Consider the following 14,418-nt stretch of genomic DNA (forward strand, 5'->3'; position numbering starts at 1 on the left):
TGAAGTGTGGTTGTGTAGGCTGTAACCCTTGGCATAGAAATGGTTACCTTTAGCTTTTAGAAACTAAGGAGAACTTGCTTAATTGTAGGAGTTAGAATGTTCCAGTAAGTGCTACCGCAAAGAACATGGAAGTAATAACGGCCACTCTGCTTAAGCAAGAAGTGACAGATATGATTATGAGCTGAAATGGTAGTTACACATCAATATACTAACCTATAGAAGAAGGAGACCTCAACATTAGTAGGATAAGGAAGTACAAATAAAGAAAAGGGGAAAAACCCCTACAGAATATGCATTAGATATATAGGCGTCAGTGTAACATATTATAAAAATTGCATCCTAGCCTATGGGCAGTAGATGAGAGAGATATAGCCCTTGGGAGGTGCCAGAATGATGGCTACTTGTGATGAGAAGGAAGGTGATGGTGATGTGGAAGATAATGGCTAACATTTCAGGTTGTCCTGCAAGAGATGGTGTGAATATATGGATGTTCAAATATACATTCCATAGTCTCTCTATCTACCTTACTGAGTTAGAGTGTTTGTGACTTTGCTAAATGTATTAATCAACTCTTTGTAAATAGAAGAGTTCCTATATTGTGGGTGCTTCTACTGTGCACATCGGGATTCCCAACTATATAGTAATTTTAATAACACTGATGTTGGGACAAGGACTTGGCAACCCTCAAAGTGATAACTGGAAATTCTTAAGTAATCAATATAATTAATACATAATCTGTAGATCAAGCTACAGGCCCTCAAAGAGCAAAGATTGTCTACTGGCACAGATAGCAGCCACTTCTTGACTAGATGGTGAATAATTGAGAACTGTGTATTTTATTTTCAAAAAATGGAAAGAAGAAACTGTTGCTACAGAAAAAACACAATAAAAATGCTAGTGCCATTAGCCACTGACCAGGATAAACTGAATGCCCTTTTGTCTTATGCTTGGTATAGATAGTGGGTAAAGGGTAATCAGGTCTCAGATGCAACAGGCCTCAAAGCTTCTTCACAAAACAAGATAAAATTCTGCACAGTACTACTGGCAAATAGCTCTTATAAATCTCAATTTTCTTTACTAAGATGATCAAATTTAGCATTCCAATGAGAACAGGAATGCTGAATTTATAAACTACACTTACACTATTATTTAAATAGACTCGTGGCCTCTTTCACTGCTCTCTACACTGTATTCTGTTGTTTTTGTCTCAGAGGCTTTAATTCAGAGCTGGGACCTGCAGTGGGAGGCCTGTGGATTACAGGAAATAATGACCTGTATATATTTAGTTGTTCAAAGGAAATTAGAGTAACCTGATTTTTATTATTCCCTATAGTCCCACATTCTCTGGTGTAATAACTTGCCCTGTTCTCTCATTTACTTTTACATCATCGGAAATATATACCATTTAGCCTAGATTCTCCCATGACCAATCAGGACCTCATGCTTGCTAGGTTAAAAAACCTTCTATGGAATGCAAGGCCTTCTTAGCAAAAGCTAGCAAGAGACAGAGGAGCTAATCTCTTTGTAAATTATGTGAATTGAAGTAAGTAATTTAACAGCTTATTCCCCCAGGTAGCCAATGACCACTGTATCTCCCTGTTATTTAATTTGACAGTTAACCTTTTGAGGGCTGGTAGTCATTTTAGATTAACCTTTGTCTCTTAAAAATTAGTAAGCAATTTCCTTCTGGTTAATTTTTTTAATTGTTAATTTTCCAACATATTTCCAGTGGTCACTGCATTTGCTAAACTTGTTCACCCTGTTTAATGCATCATTTAATGAATCTGAGTTAGTTTGTCTGGTGAGAAAGGGGAAACATTTTTTTAAAGAAATAAGATTAAGTATGTATGTCATCATTTCCATTTATGATAAAATAAATCCAGAGACCATTTCATGTGTGAGAGCTAGCACGTTAAAAAAATAATTCCTATAACAGATAACCGTCTTGTGAACACCAGAAACTTAGTAATTTATCAGGTTTTCTTTTAATTAAACTGTGAGTATAGTTTATGCACTGTTTGATTCAGAATCAACATTTGGGATGCTGGCTAAAACTGATTTCCTGTTAGATCTGTTGCATTTCTCGGGACAATTGATGAAGTCTGCTGGATTCTCTACATTCCATAACAATTGCCTAAACCTTATGCTCTTTAACTCAAGGTATTTGGCTGTTTTGAGATCAGTAAATAAATAGATAGCAGAATAGTAGCCTTGATAATACAATCTCCTGAAATTTATGCTCAAGCACTTTCAACACTTCTGTACATAACAAAAATCCATCCACTGGCCCTCACAATATTCTATTTTAATCCATTGCTTCATTATCAAACTGCTTCTAAGTAAAGTGAATTAACTTATGCTACTTACATTTACAACGATTTTATTTTAAAATTGCATCTGTAATTCATAAAATATATTAAGTGGCTCTTTTGCAAACCTGGAAATCTGTTTCTTTGTTGTTATTTTCTTTCACCTTCTCTTCCTTTTCTTAATTTTGCCATAAGTAAAGTTCCACTGCTTCCTTCTCCCAAAATAAAAATAGGCTACTCTCTGCAGGCATTACTCAGACACAGGCTTCAGTATGAGTTTTACATGAATAAGGACTGTAGGATTTGACTCTCTAAAGGTTATTATTTCTTATTTGTATTATGGGAGCACCTGAAAGTGCTACACATTGCTCAAGTAGTAGAAGAAAAGTCCCTACCCCAAAGAATTTACGATCTACATGCTAAATTCATTGTGCCTAGCCGATCCAATCATAGCCAATGGAACAATGCAAGGAAGGAATTGTGGGTTAGAGAGACAAAAATCTCTTCTATTTTATCTCCTTGCTCCAGGGAGATAGATTTTATCATTGACCTATGCCTACAATACATTTCCAGCCACAGTATGCTGGCTCATCTCTGTTGGCTGGTGCCTTGGGAGGCGCCTACATCCATCCACTCTTTGCTCCTCCCCTCACTTTTTCTGGGGTGAGTAGTAAACAGGAACACATCATCTCTCAGCACTGCACACCTGGATCAAAGGTCCAGGTAGCCTGCACAGAGTAGTAAAGGTGGGCTCCTTATTTCACTTCTATATAAATAAGTTGTTTTAGAGGCTGGATGTAAAATGGTTTGGTCATGAAATAAATATCACCTATCTCTGATATCATCTCTGCAGTAGAAATGGTCCTTCAATAGAAGTTTGAAGAAGCAGAGAACTTAGGGACCACACTCCACGTGGAAGGGCAGCATGGGAGAAAACATGGAGATGGTCCCGGGAGAAGTGAACAAAGTGTGTGAGGCCAGTATTGTTGGCTGAGCAGAGTGGGCAGGACTGATGCAATAAGAAATGAGCAGGGACTTTTAACTTGTGCAGGGACTAGAAGTTTGAAATTGATTGACTGGAGAAAGGAGTGTCAGTGAAGGGATTCAAAGTGAGGAAGGAAGAGGAGTAACCTGGTTAGAATTATAGGCAAGGAAAATTATTTTAGCTGCAGCATTTTGTAAGGACTCTAGGGAGCAGTGTGGGTGTCAGGGAGGAGAAGCTTAGTGTGTCCCACTTGGATAAATGTGAGTGCCTGTATGAGATTTTTAGCTAAGAAACAAACAAACAAAGAAAATCATAGACTAGCATCCATATCCTTTTACCCTCCGGTTCGGAGCGGGTGCCCCATCCTGCCTCATAGCATATGAATGCATCATGGCCACCAGCTCAGATTTCTTCTGATCAGCAGCTGACAGACCTCACTGCATACAGCTCTTCTAACTGCTTCTTGGTGAGCTTCTTTGCTTAATTTGCCTTTTCTGCTACTTTATTCATCTTATGTTTTAATTTGTTCTATTTCCTTTACCCAAAGGAAACAAACAGAAAATAATAACCATAAATTTCTGTCACAGTCCCTTTGAAATTCGAGGTGCAAATTCAGATCAGTGAGGGATTGTGTCACTGCCTGCCTTGTAATCTTGGGTTCATCATAATCCTTTGCTTTTGTAGCTCCCAACCTGGGCTGCTCACACCCAGCCTTCTAGCCTGCAGGTCACACCCTGAGTGCCTGTGTATAGCTGTGGTTCTGACCCCAGCAGACTGCCAGCAACGCACCAGTCACACTCTGGCTTCCACTACCCTTGGTTACAACCAGCAAGGTGACACTAACCCAGTTCTGAATTTCCCCAAAACTATGTGCCCTGAAGTGTCCGGCCCTCTTCTCGACAGCTTAGAGAAATAAGAAGGTAAACTGCTCTGTAAAAAACCACATCATAGCTTATTAACTTAACTAGAGGTAAAGACACCCTCCCCTTTAAACACAGCACTGAGTTTGTTTATGGTAAAAATGAAATAAATGTACTAACAAAATATACATCGGACTAAGTGAGTTCAAGTATATAGAGGGGTACATGTAAAACAAAACAAAATATGCTTCTAAAAGTTTAAAACTTAATCCAACAAAGTACAGTCCTTACATAAACAAATTTCTCACCTATATTCAGTTCCCAGAGACTTCAATCCCCCCTGGAGTGAAGGCCCCATTTTCTCAGCTCACAACAGCTCTGTTCTCTTTTCTGCCTGTCTAGTGATGCCTGTCTAAAGATGGCTTCTGTCCTTGCTTATATCTCCCAAAGTTCAATGAACTTGTTTCATGAGCAGGGTGACCTCATGTTGTTGTTTCCTTCCTGTAGGCTTCCCATCCCCCTGTATGATTTCTGTGTAAATGGGGCTTCCATTGTTTCTGATTCCACCCTTCTTAATTTACTTAGGAGACAGGTAGATAGCTGTGACATTCCCTTCTGTCTGGGCAGACTGTACTCTACAGCCTAATATCAATAAGTATCCCTAATTCCATATATATTGTTAATACATACATTTCACAAGGATATTAATCACCAGTGTGTCATTAGCTTTCAGAAAAGAACCTCACTATGCACACCCTTATAATACAGTAATATTGAACACAATCAGTTGATTCAGTTGCTTATCCCTTGTGGTTCAGATCCCTTGTCTTTATAGACCAGTAAACCTTTGAAACAGATTCTTCTGAGGTTTAGCCCTCAAAGTAAAGTTTATTCAAGCTGTGAGGAAGGCAACACGAAATATGGTGATGAAGGAAGCTCTGTGCTTTCTTCCCACATTTGTTAGCTTAATAGTTTTGTTTGCCTCGTATGTAAAAATGGACCTTCATTGTCTATGCCTGAAGATTGGGCTGGTCAGAAATTCAAACCTTCCTTTGTCTATGCAGACCTGTTTACTGACTCCCTCAACATGCCTGGCTTGAACACATTTTAGTTATCATTTGAGCATATGTCCATAGCTCTTAATACTTACTACTCTCATGCATCACACAAGAATATTAATGATTAGTGAGTTATTTATTTCCAAATAATACCTCATGAGGCATATTTTGTACAAAAATTATTATAGTAGCATGCAGGGTATGAATGCAGGGATGCTTAGTGTCACAGCTTGTACTTTGCACCCTCACTTTTGAATCCAGTAAAGTCTGCTATGCAAATGTTTGGAGAGTGAACCTCAGTTCACCAATATCGAGGTGTAGCTCCTGCAATGACTAAGCCACTGTGACATTTCAGGGATCGCCCAGAGCAGTATGGGGTTCTGTCACCACCTGCCTTGTAACTTTGGATGCCTTAATGCTAGGCTGTTATGGCTCTGAGCCCATACACCAGTAGCCAGCCCACATACATAAAGGTCTCACCCTGGCTTCCACCAGCCTAGTTACTTCTTGCAGTGTGACACCAACAGATCTTTCAGTCCTGAGTCTCCCCAAACCTGTTCTCCCGGAGTTCTTAAGTACTAGATGCTTGGACGTTTCCCCTCTAGTTCATCAACCCTGATGGTGACACAACGGCACCCAGTTATCAGTTCACTTTGGCACACTCTACACAGTTTGCACATCTGCTTGGAGGACAAATAAGCAAAAAAGTGTATTTAATAGAAAAGTCACATATTTGAAGATGAAATAATAAGGACAAGCAAACACATACAGGTTACACAGAAAATAAATAAAGATGCAACTTCAGGCTTTACACTGCTCTATTAGATAAATTCCCTTTTCTAATACAAGTTACCTATTACTTCTGACCAATTTCCTATCATGCCTCCTAGCGCTAAAAGAGATCCAGCATTCACAGACAGCCCCCTGCCTTTGAGACTGTCTCTCAGTTCTGAACACCTTTCACTTCAAACCCCTTCCCTTGTAACCAAAGTTTTTCCCCCTCTCTCTCATACTACAGTTATTCATGATTATTCTGAGCAGGGGAAAAATTCCCTCTCAATTTGATAGCAGGGGCATCTCAGTATCTTCCTAATAACTCTAAAAGGCCATCATTTGTCTTTTCCTGAGTTGTACCATGAACTGTCTGATGCTGTGTAAACATCTAATTTGGGAGGAGCCTCTCCCTGCTGTGAGGTATATTTGAAATTGTAGTTCAGGTCATAAGAATACAATCTGATACATGTAAATATATAGATTCTTAACCATATATAGCTCATAATGACTATCAAGGTCAGAACATTACAAGCTTTCATAGAAGTCCTTACTCAAATGTATTTTATACACAATTACATTGTATACAACCAGTTGATTCAATTGCTTATTCTTTGGGATTCAGATCTCCTGCTTTCCTTTTTGGATGTCTGGCCTCTGATTGTCACACCTATCAAACCTAATACCTAAAAGACTGTCTAGCGCTCTGAGTCATCTCCACACAATGGAAATGTTTGTCACTAGGATAAAGCTCATTCATGGAGAGGACTGCTCCAAGAGGGTGGAACTCAGCACTTTGGGTTCTAAGAGCCACTTCAGACCTCACCACATTCTGTTCCAAGTACAAGGCTAGTTACTTCAACCTTGCCATTGCCAATAAAAGGTTGTGGCACTTCATAAAATAAAAACAAAAAACAACAAACAACAAACAAGAGATCCATATGCAATTTCCCCATGGGACTAGGAATGGAGAAGAGTCCACCTGGGATGGATGTGCATTACATTGCTAAATACCACAGTGCTCAAATGCCATGCTGATGGGTGAGGGATAAGAACCTAAACAGGATCTGACAGAGCAAAATTAGAAACATTATCAAAGGACTTTTTCATTAAACTTGAATAGGCCTGGGATGAGGCCCTTAGACAGGAGCTTGGGGGAAACAGAAAAATGGAAAGGCCTAGCTGAAGAAAAACAAATAAACATACTGGGGAATTCTTATTTAAGCAGCATGCTAACCCTATTTGTGATGACTCGCTATTATCTAACCCAATGGAATTACCAGAAGACCAGCATCAGAAAAACTATCCTAATGAATATTTGGGGGAAAAATTACTCTGGAAAAAAAGAGTATAGGTACATTTTTATAGTTCAACACTAATCTCTATACCTCTAGCTCTGGTCACTTTTTTGTACAGCCTGTATACCTTCTTTTAGTAATTTTTCTATATTGATAATCGATAGAAGCAATTTACACAACATTTAAAACCCATTCTACCAAAAGCTTAACTTCTGATATCTTAGACACAAAGATAGTAAATGTAACCTAGCACATATTGAGGGAACCTACTGCACACATATATTACCAATTAGCACATGATTTTAACAATCGACATTCATGCAATTAATAGAACACTTCGTATTCCCTCTAATTTTGAGCTCTGCATGAGCAAATGTTATCCTGAGGGAATGTGGAATCATTCATTTATACTGGCTATAAGTTCCACGCAGAAAGCTGAGATGCTGAGAGTGGGAAAGACTCAATTTACAAGGGAAAATGTATCCAGTCTGTTTTCTGAAAATCAAGCTGGGTTCTCTCGTTCTCACGGATCATCACTAGTAATACGAGTTCAAGAAGACAAACTATGAGCTTGGTTATAACTTTGGTGTTCAATCTCTTTGCCTCCAACAAATTTTCAAAGATGTCACTGATTGCACCTTGAACTGGAACGTAATAAATAATTCTGATGATTCACAAACACAAATAGCTCACTCTCTGAAGCACTTGTATTGTTCTACTGTTGTAGAATCAGAGTGTCTCACAATTTTAAACCTCTGTGAGGTAAGAAAGAACTATTCTTTCCTTTCTACAGTGGGGGAACAGAAGCACAGAGAGACTAAATGACTTGCCCAAGGTCACACAGGAAATCTGTGTATGTGGGAGGGAAAATCAAGGAATTAAACTCCAGTCTCCAAAGTACCAGGCTAGTACCCTAACCACTAGAGCACGTACCCTCTCTGCTAGCCCTGCTGTGTTAGAAGAAGTAAAAAGTAGTAAAAATTCATTTTAGTCACTGAAGCCAGTGTAACCCACACACCTCCTGGGTGGGGTACTCTGTCCCATCTAGCGGCACCAAGACCACTTAGAGATATTGAGTCATCTCTACAGCCTTAGCTACAAGGCTATTGGATTTTAGCTCATGCAGTAGAGGCTCATGCACTAAGCTCCAGAGGTCCCAGGTTCAATCCCACCTGGGTCTGTCACAGTTACAAGTAGGGGCTCGTCTGGGATTTCAACTGGGAAGTCTCTGAAGTTTAAGACACACTTCATAAAACATGGATATATTCCACCATCTTAATGCTACCCTTTTTTAGGGGATTGATAAATTTAGTCTTGAATTCTCTCCCATCTACTGAGGAAAATTGAGAGTTGAATTGTTTAGGAGCAAGATATCTAAAACACGGAGCGGCAGCTGGTGGCAGAAGCAATTATATGTCTTGCAACTGAAGAGTGGCTTTATTTTACTTTCCTATAGGATAGCCATACCACTACATTCCCCTATACTTCTGCATCAGGACTGTCAAGAGGATGTTGATGCAACAAATTCTCCTCCAACAGTAGAAACTGAAGCAGCTGCAAGAGTTGCAGATGCAGACTCTAAATCATTGTGTCTTTCCTCTTTCAGGACGAGCCCCTGGGAGCATTCTGGTTTACCACACATCTGACGTGTATTTATGTGTAGCACAACAGAAATAAAATGGAGATTCTGTGTATATAACTGTATTTATTAAAAATGTCAAAAGCACAAGAAGTATTTTCCCCCCATCACTATCTCCCTGACTGAGGTAACATTCACAACAGCAACACCGTTATAGCGGCTGAAGCCTGAAACAAGAATAGATTATACTCATCTACCAGCGGTTAAAAGAGGGGAAAAGATTTCACCTGTAAGTGCCCCAGTCAGATACTTGTTTCAAGTGCTCTTCTAGCCAATATTGATGCACAATAAGGTGAACTCTATCTGAATGCCAGTATGTGATTGTGTAATTTGTATGGCTTGGAATGCAGTTCAGGCAATTCACGTGTCCAGAATCTTAGACGAGCCATGATGAAAAGGAAAGATGCACAAGTAGAAAAAAACAGAAGACAGAATACAACCTCTGTTCTCAAATTCAATTCTCCTGGTACAACTCCATTCAAGTTAATAGGGGAGCACTGGTATCAGTGAGAGAGAGAGAGACCAAATGAAATGTTTGTTTACATTGACTAAATATGTTAGCAACGGCCCTGCTGCCAAAAAAACAAGAGACACTTTCTTTTGCTGATATCATTAGCAAATATGTATTTTCCTTAACCATTATTTTCACTGCAGGCTTTACTGCACAAAGAATCCAGAGGGAACTGAAAATCATATAATTGTGCAGGTTGGGGAATTCTCTAAAAATAGGTAACCATGGCACCCTTGTCATTAGCAATCAAGTAATCTTGATAAAAAGTAAAGTAATTAGCCTTTGAGAAGAGCACAAAGCTAATTAAAAATGACAACTTAGTCATCTCAGCAAACAACAGCACAAAATCATTCAGTAGTTCTAACTACAGTGCAACAGTGCAATAAACTAAACCTTGAAATGGCCTCTTTTCAAACCAGTTACAGGATCTTTTAAGTCAAACTTTGCAAACAAATTCTGCTGCTTTAAAGTTTAGATTTGCCTCATTCTCATCAATATACACTTAGTTTCTCCTTAAATTATATACTTATATTTCATTGTTATCTTTAGTCTCCTCTATTTCTGTATGATCATTTTGTTTTATTAGCTTTTGCTAAGAACCTTTCCATGTAGCAGTAGTTTTTATAATTAAAAAGATGACATTTAAGAGCATTGAAAAAACATATAAAAGGGACAGTATAAAATGTGAAGTATGCATGTGAACATATGCACTGCCTGAAAGTTATACAAATTGAAAATAATGAGTTTATTCTCATAACAAACTCAGTTTTCCAGTCTTCATAAGTGAAGATAAGAAGCAGTAAGCACATCACTCTCACATGGACACAGCCATTTTGGGTCCTATCCCACTCCCATTGATATTAATGGCAACATTTTCGCTGATTTCATTGGTTGTAAGCTTGGTCCCTTTCAGATGAACTATGTCTGTTTTTTGATCTGTTGCTCTCAAGAAAAATCATGGAAGATTATATTTTTACAGAGAACAATTCTGACTTGAAAAATCCATATATATTTTTGACAGAAGTCTTCACTGAAGCTATAGGTCCTAGGGATAACAATTTACAGTCATTCTGCAAGACTCTGCTAAATATTTTCTATTTGATGTCACAGTTCAGGGCAAGTGCACCTATATTTCCCCTCATGATCCAGGAACCCACTCTATGCTCCTGGCTCCTCAGTGGTCACCTCTCTTGGGCAGAGACCCTCACCTCTCTCCCTCCTAACTGGGATTTTCCAGCCTGCACAGTTCCCTGCCTACATTGTGTTATTTCCAGCAAGCCAGAGTGCCTAAACAGGCCAGCATCTGTGCTTTTCTCTTTCTTTCTCTCTCTCTCTCTCCAGAGGCTATAACAGTGGGCAATTGCACGGTTTGTAAGTTACTATACAGATCTTTCTAAGCAAGCACATTTATTCTTGCAGTGAAAGTATTACAGGAAAAACATATTTAAAACAATAAAAGAACCTATACACATACTAATAGGCTTATCAGAGATCACCCCACTTCCAACAAGGGCTCTAGTAGAAGTCAATCCTTCAAACCTCACCAAGGGGTTTTTCTGTGGTTACAAGTTCAGAACAGCTTTAGCTCAGAACAAGAACCCCGATGCATAGGTTAGATTTTCCTGGGATTTTGAGCTTCAGATTCTGGAAACACATAATCAGTAGCCAATGGTCCCTTCCTCAGGTCTCAGCTTCAAAAGGTTGGGTTTTTAGATAACCTGGTGGGGGAAGGAATTTGCATTCACTTCCCCATATATAATTCTCAGTAAATCCTCTTCATATGTATTGTCCCAAAAGACCATTCTTGTCTACTGTATTATTCAGTACAGTCCTTTGATCATCCAGGCCCACAATAATACATAATATTTGCACTTAATACAATGGATTAAAAAATAATTAAATATAATTCAATACTTTTTCAAAATCGTCTCTCTCCCACTTCTATCACTGTTTTATTATATAGGTCAGTGAGTCTCTAATACCACATGCTACAAGGCTTAGAGAATCAGCTCTCAACAGTAAAGAGAAATGCATGAAATTCTCCAATGAAATAACTTTCCAAGTGCTGTGCAGGTCTTTAGTTATTGAGTTTGAAATATTCTCACAGATATAAAAATGGTGAAACAAATGTCTTAATATTCTTTTTCTGATCCACATGTAAATAAGTATACCAGATCCTCAGGAGTGAGGCAGTCACTTTATCTGCCTGGCATAATATGGTTACAAACCTTGCTTAACTAGCCCAGGGAAATGCAAGGTTGATGCTGCAGTAGTGTAGAACTTGTACACCATAAATATTCCTTCCTTCTGGAATTTCAGGGGAGGAGGGTCTGGCCAGGTGTCTCCTACATCATAATAATCCTTGGCTACAGTTCGGCCATGTGTGACTGGCAGAGGTTAGAGTAATTTAGAGCAGCCTTTTGCATGCTTAAACACAGTGCACGGGAATCATTGTGCAAAATAATAGGACCAGGATGACGACAGTGCAAAAATTAGCATTACGCTACTTTTGAACAACATTCCTTGACTTGAGCTCTGTCATATTTGGGCTGCATCTGAGGGTCAGCCCAATATGTATGGATACAGAGTTTAGTTAATTTGTTACAAATGTGTGTCCAGACCAGATACAATTACTATATAGCTACTCTAAAGAGACACATACTTCTGGTTCTTCAAGTTAGCTGAATCTGCTCAGTGACTTAAACTATACAGTTTGATTTCCATTTCTACCAGTGTGACTGCATTCAATTCACAGGAGATATTCTTGATTAAAAATGGTGTTCATGGGAGCAGAACGAGGCCCATATTGTCTTTGACATTTGAGCTGAAATCCAGTATCATAAAAGCTAACAGCAGAAGCAAAATCTCTCTCTGTGTATATCTGAGTGAATGAAGCAAAGTTTTGACAAATAGCGAACTAGGCAAATACCTGGAGTTTGTTACAAAAAATATTACAAGACCAGATCCTCAACCAATGTAAATAGGTAAAGCGCCACTCAAATCAGTGAGCTTTGATTGGCAAACCTTTCATTGATGACATTTTCAATGTCAAATGTTTCTTCTGTTTTGTCCACTTTCATGAATTGTGTGTCATTTGGCAAATTCCACTTTGTTTTTACAATAATTTTACAAAGGTACTTAGAGCAAACACTAGTAAAATCATTTTTTTAAAAAAGCTTTTAAAAGTCATCAAGGACAGTCTCTCTTTTCATAAAGCTACTGGAGGAGCAGGTGGCTAGGTCACAATATCTTACTCCTGGGTGCATCAGGGAAGGGGGAAGGTAGGAGTGTTTCCGTTCCCTTCCCTGTCTTGCCTTCCCCAGGCAAAAATTATTTTTTTATAGAGATGAGGTAGTGATCCATAGCACCTGCAAATACGTAGCACCTGCCTGATGTTTTAATACATTTCCCTATATAGACAAAGGTCAAGAGGCCACTAGAGCAGCCAAAGGTGGAGACAGAATGATATAGCCCTCTGATGAGGGGAAAGAAGAAGAAGTAAAATCTCCATTTGTTCTTGTACCCCCCATCAGACCAACAGATTCTAAAATATAATGCCAAGTTTAACCTGGACAAAGAACTGGAAAAATACACTGTAGGGAACAATCCTACATTGGCAGGGGGATGGATTAGATGACTTAATAGTTCTTTTTCCATCTCTATTTTTTTATTCTATTAAAAAAAGGGAACAGAAATGATGGGTCACTCCAACCCATTAACCAATAATAAACATCAAATTTGGCAGCTGCCACTTTAAGACCTTCACTCCTTGTGAAGTCAAAGAGAAGACTAATAAGAACGTACCTCTCCAAGGCTCTTGGGCTTTGTTTCTTTACAATATTTATTTTTAAAGGAAAAATAAAATTCTTTTAAGTAAGTCAGCTGGTTCAAAATTCAGGAATAATTGAACAAAAAGGAATCTGCGAATTCCAGATGGAGTGAATATATTCCCATCACATTTATTACTTACCAAATGTTTCAGAAAGCAAACACATGACCTAAAAGATTTTGAGAGTGTGGGGTCCTCAAAAAAGCTCTTCCCAAGTTATGTCTCTCTTTCTAACCATAGTTGTTTTAAAAGATAGTTTTGATTTTTTTAAAGCAGACATTAACCCCTTTAAAAAGCATTTACATGTGAATAGGTTATTTCATAAGAACTTGGTTTTGGATATTTCATAGGTATCTCCTTTAACAAAAAATCAGCAATTACAAGTTTATTAATTTTATGCTGTGATCACATTTCCTTCTGAGGTTCTAAGTCGACAGCAGGTGTTTTGCTGATACTCAGGTCTCCAAGTCCAGTTCTTCCAGTTATATAGAAATGACAAAACACAGCGATGGGACTCAAAAGGTATGATATAGGCTTTTAAAATAAAAATGCTTTGTTTTACAGCTATGCAGCATCTTTCTCTGAGGATCTCAAAGCATTTTGCAAACTTGTTACATTTTACAACACTGTAGATATTATAGGTAAATTAGTGTGATTACATTTTACAGGCTAAATTGAGATATCAACTATACTAATTTCAGATTAAACTGAGCCTAATGAGTGGCCTGGTCAGAAATTTTCTGTTGGAATGATTTAAAACAAACAAAAAGAAGTACTTCTTCACACGCCCTGTGGAACTCATTGCCGTGGTATATTGTGAAAGTCAAAAGTATAACCGGGTTAAAAAAATAATTAGATAAGTTCATGGAGAATAGGTCCATCATTGGATATTAGCCAAGATGGTCAGAGATTCAACTCCATGCTTCGGGTCTCCCTACACCTCCAACTGCCAGAAGCTGGGACTGGACAACAGGAGATGGATCATTCAAATTTGCCTTGTTCTCTTCATTCACTCTGAAACGTCTGGCACTGGCCACTATCAGAGACAGGATAATGCTGAAAAGTTTTGATTATCTGTCAGAAAAATCTAAATAAAATATTTCCCTTCAGGGCAATTCAACTAAAATCAAAATTTCATTCTTTGAACTGACCTGCAAC

At 38.4% G+C, this 14,418-nt stretch overlaps 1 long non-coding RNA gene across 3 annotated transcripts in view; it reads right to left on the bottom strand.

Moving 5' to 3' along the window:
• LOC120374236 overlaps positions 1-14,418 on the bottom strand; it is a 136,247-nt gene that overhangs the window by 81,758 nt on the left and 40,071 nt on the right. Inside the window, exon 1 of one of the 3 annotated variants that reach the window (XR_005585954.1) lies at positions 4,463-4,541. The exons of the other annotated variants lie outside the window; for them this stretch is intronic. This is a non-coding gene — a long non-coding RNA (uncharacterized LOC120374236). Of the gene's footprint in view, positions 1-4,462; positions 4,542-14,418 lie in introns of those variants that run through there. 3 annotated transcript variants of the gene reach the window in all.

Source organism: Mauremys reevesii, linkage group 11 (genome assembly GCF_016161935.1).
Source record: "Mauremys reevesii isolate NIE-2019 linkage group 11, ASM1616193v1, whole genome shotgun sequence".
NCBI classification, from domain to species: Eukaryota; Metazoa; Chordata; order Testudines; family Geoemydidae; genus Mauremys; species Mauremys reevesii.